Here is a 7,100-nt window from a genome sequence, read left to right as displayed (position 1 = left end):
ACTGAGGAGGTGGGCAAAGGGCCTGAAGTTTCAGAGTCTGAAATCCGAATGGCCAAAAAACATATGAGAAAATGTTCCCGATCATTAGCCAAAAGAGAAATGCAAATCAAAACAACTATGAGATACCAACCAACACCCTCAAAGATACCCCATTTCAAAAAGTCAGAAAGCAACAAGTGCTGGAGGGGCTGTGGGGAGTAGGAACTCTCATCCACTGCTGTTGGACCTGTATGTATGTACAGCCATTATGGAACTTGATTTGGCGTTAAAAACAGATGGAGATCGAGCTACCATATGACCCAATGATCCCCCTACTGGGCATATACCAAAAGGAGGCAAGAAACAAACCATGGCCAGGCATCTATGCTCCAATGTTCATTGTGGCACAGTTCACAATTGCAAGGTGTTTGGAAACAACCCACATTTCCATCAACAGATGAATGGATCAAACAACTGTTGTACGTAATACAATGGATTCCTATGCATCCCTAAAAAGCAGTGATGAACGCATGAAGCACATTGCCTCATGTGAAGAATTGGAGGAAATCATGCTAAGCCAAGTAAGGCAAGCACAAAAGGACAAGTACAACATGAGTCCACTGAGGTAAGCCTAAAAAAAATTGGGAACAGGGGAAAAGTGACTATATACATACATTTCTGGAGTGAGGTCCAGCAACTATGGCAGGGGCCAAACCCATTCCAGGGATACATAGGGCATCCAACCAACAAGATCGGGAAAGAAAGAAAGAAAGAAAGAAAGAAAGAAAGAAAGAAAGAAAGAAAGAAAGAAAGAAAGAAAGAAAGAAAGAAAGAAAAAAGAAAGACATAGGTGGGGGGGAGCAGGTCACTAATCCACTCAAGAGGAGGGTATTGTTTATATATCCACAGGAGAGGGAGAGAGAGACCACACTTCAACCTGATGCGCCAAGATGTGCATACAACATACTGGCATTTCCAGGGAACCAATAAAGAGGTCTAGGGGCCTGGTCCCACTCCCAACTATGTGGATACACACCCCTCAGAAGAATGTACTTCAGAGGACAGCACTGGGGCTATAGCTTGGTGAGAGGGGAATGACGGATTAGAGCACATGAGAAAAATGGAGAGGGAGAAAATGACATACTGGCCCACCAAGCCCTGAGGTCGATGCTCCTGCTCAGAGCAGACATTGCACGGGGAGGACTGTAGGGCCGGCCCCACCATGGGACACTGCATCCCTCACTAAACTATAGTGCTGCGGAGGATGATGTAAGATATGGAAATAATAATCTATAACTTATCAATGGTTCGTGAGGGAGAATGGACGGGGGAGGGATGAGGAAGAAATGAGGAGCTGATAGGGGCTCAAGTGGGAAAGAATGCTTTGAAAATGTGCTTGACACACTAGAGGAATATATGGATTGTGATGAGATATAAGCACCCCCAATCAAAGTTTTTTTTTTTTTAATTAGGACCTTTCAAGATAAATCCATATGACACCAAGGCTATGCCCAATCTGGATAATTAGGGACAAATTCTGTAATTGTCCTCAAAAGATAAAAGTTAACAGAAAACGAGGAAGCAAAATACTTAATTTCAGAGCAATTAAAAAAGAGTCATAGAAAAAAAAAAAGAGTCATAGAGGTAAAAAGAATGAGGTCTATTTTAGGGATTTTTCTTTCAACTAACTCATATTTTTATTTTACTTTAACTTTTTATTTAAGAATAGTAATGGATAATAGTAATAGCTAAAACATAGAATCATTATGTGTCAGTTTGCAATGCTGGAGAAAGATCTGAAGAAAAACAAAATCAAAGAACGTTCTGCCATAGCCATTTAGCTTTAGTACTTCCATTCAGGGTATTATCTTATAGCAATGTTATTAAATGCTCTTTTGAGTCAGACACTCTGTTCTCAAGTGTTGCTTTAAAGATGCATAAAGTACAAGCTATGTATCAAAATGTTTACTTTCCATCACTGTGCACCATCAACTTCTGGGTGGTATATATTCCTCATATCCACTATTTATTTTGAGGGCTTAATATCTTAAATTTAATTGTTTTAGTCAACTATTGCCTTGCTTCAGCCCACAGAGGACAGACCTAGTGATTTCAGTTTTTGCTATATCAGTAAAATCTTCTGGTTATCAAACTAAAAGAGAATTTTCCATCAAATAATCTTAATTTCTCTATATTTTTGTCTTCTCTAGGTATACGAGCTTGATTCAGGCACTCAACCTATCTGAACTTAGTTTTTTAAACTCTTTTTGGAATTCTGGAATACATTTGACATGATTTCACGGTACAATTTTTTTTTCACAATCACATTTGCCTGCAGAAAAAGTGTGGCTTCCTTAGTTTATGGCGTCTACTTGATAATTTTAGAGTGAGGGTATTTTGCCCATCTATTGGAGGAGTTCTGATTAAGCACTGTTCCAGTGCAAGTAGACAGTGTGGTTTAGAAGCTCAAGATTAAAAAAAGGGAGGCAGTTGGAATTTATGAAAAGTCCCTGGATGGTGCAAATAGTTTGCATTTGACTATTGCATTGAAAAGCACTATATTGCACCCACTGAGCAGCACACAGAAGAAAGATCTGACAATCTGATCCCATAATGGAATACAGTTTCACTTTTTAACATATGGAGTCAATGTCAGTCAGAGTTAACTAATGGCATTGAGTTTCATTTTGGTTTGGTAATTTGTGGTGTCGTTGCCTAGTGCAAACACTAGGTTAGTTGAACATTTGAGTCCATCCAGAAGTCCCTTGGAAGAAAAGACTGGCTATCTACTTGTAGAAAAGCAACCATTGAAAGATCAAAAACCTTATGGAGCACAGTTCTATTCTGACACACATAGGTCACTACCAACTGGCATCACCTTGTTAAACTCACTGCCATCTTGTCAATGTTGACTCAGTAGCAACCCACTGTAGGTTTCTGAGACTGTAACACCGCATAGCCACTACACCATCAGGGCTCCTCCTCAAAGTGATAGCAACTGCTTTTTAATGACCTATATATCTGTTTAAGGAGCCCTGGTAGTAAAGTGGTTTGGATGTTGAGTTGCTAAACTGCAAGGTCAGCAGTTCAACTCCACTAGTCACTCCAAGGAAAAAAAGATGAGGCTATCTACTCCCATAAAGGTTTACAGACTCAGACACCCCCCAAACCTGTTCTTTTTTCTAGAGTCCCTGTGAGTCAGAATTGACTTACTGACAGTGTTATTTTTTTGCCCAATTGGATTCATGACAATTTATTATATTAACCACATGAATGTGTTGATTGTTCTTTAACCTGTATATTTGAAGTAATGCTATTTGAAGTTATAGTTCATCTTCACATTTTTAAGCTTGGTACTGGGGAGGGGACCTTTGAACTTATAGCATTTAAAAGTGGAAGATGCTGCTTATTTAAATATGTGATAGATACACCTCTGAAGCATTTTACATTTAATCTTCCAAACTCTAGGAATGTAACATGCATTGTTATCTTTAAAATGATTGTGATGACATCTATCTCATAGAGCTATTCAGAAAACCCAGTGAGAATTTTTTGCCATAGTATGTTCCAAATCATTTGTAAATTGCTTAAAAATATGAGGACTGCATGTTACCTCCTTCACATGAAAACATCCTAAATAGACTAGCTCTTCCACACCCCATCTGAGTTGAGTACCATGACTATTCTCTGTTGTATCTAGACCCTAAATCTTTGAACCTCAGGCATAAGTAAAATGCTATCTCTCACAATTTTTAATGAAATCAAAATAAATTCAAATACTGAACAGAAGCCAAAGATCATAGAAGGTTATAAATGGGGCAAGGATATGGCCAGCACTGTTTGTTTGCTTTCAGACATTGCTTTCTTGGAGAATATTTCACTAATGGCAGGGCTCCAGGGGGCAAAGATGGCCCTTCATTCCTTCTGATGGATGTCTGCAGCTGATTAAATCTGAGCTGAGGCAGCTGTGTGGTGACTGGGAAACTTGAGACCATAATGAGAACATAGTGGAATAGAATGTGGGAGATTAAAACCACAAGATATTTAAATTCTCCTGGGTAAGAGATTTTCCCAAAGATTAGTGTTTTACTCTCACCAATACGTTTAGAACTATCCTAATATGCACATGTGTCAAAACTACACAGACCTTCAAATTCCTGCCCCCAATTTCATTTATCCAAGTAAAGGGGCATAGATAAATTAAAAGTGTGCCCTATGGAAGGCCCAGGCTTTAGGCAAAGTTCAGATCCAGATTTCCAATTAAGAACTTGGTCTCTGATTAAATATTCAGTTAACTCCTCATAATGTAGCTAATGGTATTTGGTAAATACACTATCAATAACATTGAATTTTTCCAGAAAAAATAATGCCATTAAAGCCAAAGATGCACTATATCTTAGCTATGCAGAAAACAAATTATTTAATGGAATCCTTTTCAGTAAATCTGTTTCTTGGAGAAGTCCTCTTGTTAGACCACAGATAATTTATGCTGGGGTGAATCATTGCTTACTCACATTAAGCATGGTATGTATTCTCCCCAGGGGTGCATGTCAATATTTGAATTTAGTTCAGCTGTGAATCTCCCGGATAACAGAAAAATAAAAAATGCGACTAACAAATTAGATTTGTGGTTCTGTGGTGTTCTGTAGAAAGGCCTGATGGCTTAGTGGGTTATGCATTGGACGGTTAAGCACAATGTCAGCAGTTTGAAACCACCAGCCACTTTTCAAGAAAGATGAGGTTTTCTACTCCTGTAAAGAGTTACAGTCTTGGAAAGCCTAGGGACATGTGGTAGTTAGATTTCAGGCCAAGTTGTGAGTATTGGGGAGAAAAGTGGGACTCCCATCAACAGTTACAGTCTCAGAAACACACCTGGGAAATTCTATTCTGTCCTATAGGGCCACTATGAGTCGGCATCGACTTGATGGCCCGGGAGTTTTTTGTTTTTTTTTTAAGGTATTTGTGTGGAGGAACATGGAGAGTCTTGTGGAACAATAGCCTGGTGGTGCCTCATTAGAGGTGTGATCTTTTATAAGTCAGTGAGAAATTTTTTCACTCTGATCCTTTGCCATCCTCTTTGCTGGAAATTTGTATCTGCCTCAAGGGGTGGCCCCATGCTGACACTGGGCATCAACCTAATGGCTGTAAATTCTGTGTCTGTTCCTCTGGACCTAGGATCCATGTAACTGTGCACCGCTGGGCTGAGATCTTTGGCTTTATCTTTTGGTGCCATTACCTGGCAGGTACTTGAGTTTTGGACCCAAGGACTTGAGTTCAACTGGTGGTGGGATGCCTTGTTGATATAAAGCTATTTCTTATACATATATGAGTGTTACTAGTTTTGTTTCTCCAGACAACTTAGCCTAAGATAATGGAGTTCTATTTTGTCCTAAAAGGCTCCTATGGGTCAGAATGGACTCAATGGCAGTGAGTTTGGTTTGGGTAATGTCTTATAAAAAGCCCTGGTGGCACAGTTGAAAGTGTGAGTCTGATACATTCAAAGTCTTAGGTTCAAAGCCACCAGTCCTTCTAAGAGAGGAAGAGGAGGCTATCTGCTAATATACTATTACAGCCTCAGACACTCTATATGAGGAGCCATAGTTATGTGTTGGGCTGTGCTCCACAAGGTCTATAGTTCAAAGCCACTACCCACTCTTGGAAAAAGACAGGGCTTTTGACTCTCATAATTAGCTACAGTCTCAGAAACTCACAAGAGCAGTTCTGCCCTGTTGTGTAGGGTTGCTATGAGCCAGTATGGACTCATGGCTGTGAGCTTGGTTTAGTTTGGTGGCATAGTGGTTACATGTTGGACTGTTAACCACAAGATTAGTGGTTAGAAACAGAACTGATTGGAAAACATTCATAAGATTCAGCAGACAGACCTGGAGCTATTTATAGGCCTTTCCCCACCCCCCTTCTTCTTCATGTCTATGTATAGACAGGATTGTTTACAATCCTGAGGAGAAAACAATGGGACTGACAGTTTTGGGGGAAGAGGAGGAGGTAGGGGAAAGGGAGGAGGAAGCCAATGAATCCAGGGACAAGGGAACAACAAGAGATCTAAAATTGATGGTGAGGAGGGCATAGAATGCCTGGTGGGATTTGATCAAATGCAATGTAGTCAAGAGGAATTACTGAGAGCTGAATGAAACTTGAAAATGATAGTGGGACTGGAAATAGAGGAAAGAACTAGGATGCAAAAGACATTTACAGAAGCATAAATATAGGCATGCATATATTAATATATAATGATAAGGATATAGGTCTATATTTATATGCTAAGTATTTATATTTATTTGTTAAGTATATATATATATATATATTAAGTATTAAGGCAGCAGATGGACACTGGGAAACTCAAGTCCTCCCTCAACGCAAGAACACTTTGTTCTAATAACCTGGCATTCCTGTGAGGCTCACCTTCCTAACACATTTGCTAAAGACAAAATGGGTGCATAAGCAAATGTGATGAAGAAAGCTGATGGTGTCCAGCTATTAGAAGATATAGCATCTGGGGTCTTATAAACTTAAAGATAAACAAGTGACCATCTAGCAGGGAAGCAATAAAGCCCACATGGAAGAAGAACACCAGTCCATGTGATCATAAGGTGTCAATGGGATCAGGTATCAGGCATCAGAAGACCCAAATAAACAATCCTATTGATGTAAATGAGGGGGGTTGGAGTATAGACCCAAAGCGCATCTGTAGACAATTGGACATCCCCTCACAGAAATGTCACAAGGAAAGGAAGAGTCAGCCAGGGTGCATATAGCAGCAAGAAAACACACATTATTCCTCTAGTTCTTTAATGCTTCCTTTCTCCCACTATCATGACCTCAGTCCTACCTAACAGATCCAGCTAGACTGGAGCATGTACACTGGTACAGATAGGAGCTCTCAACACATGGAATCCAGGACAGATAAACCCCTCAGGAACAGTAATGGGAGTAGTGATACCATGAGGGTAAGTGTAAGGTGGGGAGTAATGGGGGAGAAAGGTGGAATTTATTACAATGATTGACATATAACAACCCCCTGGGGGGGACAACATGAGTGATGGGAGACAGTGGATGGTGTAAGATAAGAAAATAATTTATCATTTATCAAGGGTTCACAAGGG

The sequence above is a fragment of the Echinops telfairi genome, unplaced genomic scaffold (assembly GCF_000313985.2).
Source record: "Echinops telfairi isolate 266 unplaced genomic scaffold, ASM31398v2 ScPeMD7_7462;HRSCAF=8500, whole genome shotgun sequence".
Classification (NCBI taxonomy): domain Eukaryota; kingdom Metazoa; phylum Chordata; class Mammalia; order Afrosoricida; family Tenrecidae; genus Echinops; species Echinops telfairi.
This window is presented reverse-complemented; position numbering follows the sequence as displayed.